Source organism: Triticum aestivum, chromosome 5D, assembly GCF_018294505.1.
Source record: "Triticum aestivum cultivar Chinese Spring chromosome 5D, IWGSC CS RefSeq v2.1, whole genome shotgun sequence".
Classification (NCBI taxonomy): Eukaryota; Viridiplantae; Streptophyta; class Magnoliopsida; order Poales; family Poaceae; genus Triticum; species Triticum aestivum.
This window is the reverse complement of record NC_057808.1, coordinates 71,325,965-71,327,424: the sequence shown is the minus strand read 5'-3', so window position 1 is coordinate 71,327,424 and position 1,460 is coordinate 71,325,965. Positions and strand designations below refer to the sequence as shown.

At 47.4% G+C, this 1,460-nt stretch overlaps 3 non-coding genes across 3 annotated transcripts; all 3 read right to left on the bottom strand.

The window, feature by feature from the left end:
- Nucleotides 1–26: 26 nt before the first annotated feature.
- On the bottom strand, nt 27–145 carry LOC123126612 (5S ribosomal RNA). Its single transcript, XR_006461845.1, has one exon. It is a non-coding gene; the product is annotated as a 5S ribosomal RNA (ribosomal RNA).
- Nucleotides 146–515: 370 nt separating this feature from the next.
- LOC123126640 (5S ribosomal RNA) lies at nt 516–634 on the bottom strand. Its single transcript, XR_006461872.1, has one exon. It is a non-coding gene; the product is annotated as a 5S ribosomal RNA (ribosomal RNA).
- A 370-nt stretch (nt 635–1,004) lies between these two features.
- LOC123126649 (5S ribosomal RNA) lies at nt 1,005–1,123 on the bottom strand. The gene has a single exon (XR_006461881.1). It is a non-coding gene; the product is annotated as a 5S ribosomal RNA (ribosomal RNA).
- Nucleotides 1,124–1,460: the final 337 nt, after the last annotated feature.

Sequence of the window (1,460 nt, the reverse complement as noted above, 5' to 3'; positions counted from 1 at the left end):
ATGAGGCGCAAAAAATAATTAAAAAGGGAATGCAACACGAGGACTTCCCAAGAGGTCACCCATCCAAGTACTACTCTCGCCCAAGCACGCTTAACTTCGTAGTTCTGATGGGATCCGGTGCTTTAGTGCTGGTATGATCGCATCCAACATGTTACCCCCGCCTTCGTCCCTTATGCTTGCCACTCCCAGGTCCACTGCAAAGATGATTGTCATTCTTACTACGATTACAACCGTTGCCTAATAATGGATAATGCCCTATATATACTACTTACTCCCCCCCTCAAACACGCAGACGAGTTTACCACGGTTTCCACCCCTCCCTCTATACCGCAGCAACACGTATTTTTTTACCCCTTTCAGAACGCGCTCCTCGCGCCACAAAGCCGCCTCTAGACGCGTGACCAATGAGCAGCGAGCTAAAACATATCGCCAATGTCAAAAATAATATAACGGGGTTAATATATATCGCGCACATGTGATATGTTTGTCATGAGGCGCAAAAAATAATTAAAAAGGGAATGCAACACGAGGACTTCCCAGGAGGTCACCCATCCTAGTACTACTCTCGCCCAAGCACGCTTAACTTCGGTGTTCTGATGGGATCCGATGCTTTAGTGCTGGTATGATCGCATCCAACATGTTACCCCCGCCTTCGTCCCTTATGCTTGCCACTCCCAGGTCCACTGCAAAGATGATTGTCATTCTTACTACCATTACAACCGTTGCCTAATAATGGATAATGCCCTATATATACTACTTACTCCCCCCCTCAAACACGGAGACGAGTTTACCACGGTTTCCACCCCTCCCTCTATACCGCAGCAACACGTATTTTTTTACCCCTTTCAGAACGCGCTCCTCGCGCCACAAAGCCGCCTCTAGACGCGTGACCAATGAGCAGCGAGCTAAAACATATCGCAAATGTCAAAAATAATATAACGGGGTTAATATATGTCGCGCACATGTGATATGTTTGTCATGAGGCGCCAAAAATAATTAAAAAGGGAATGCAACACGAGGACTTCCCAGGAGGTCACACATCCTAGTACTACCCTCGCCCAAGCACGCTTAATTTCGGAGTTCTGATGGGATCCGGTGCTTTAGTGCCGGTATGATCGCATCCAACATGTTACCCCCGCCTTCGTCCCTTATGCTTGCCACTCCCAGGTCCACTTCAAAGATGATTGTCATTCTTACTACCATTACAACCGTTGCCTAATAATGGATAATGCCCTATATATACTACTTACTCCCCCCCTCAAACACGGAGACGAGTTTACCACGGTTTCCACCCCTCCCTCTATACTGCAGCAACACGTATTTTTTTACCCCTTTCAGAACGCGCTCCTCGCGCCACAAAGCCGCCTCTAGACGCGTGACCAATGAGCAGCGAGCTAAAACATATCGCAAATGTCAAAAATAATATAACGGGGTTAATATATTGCCACTCCCAGGTCCAC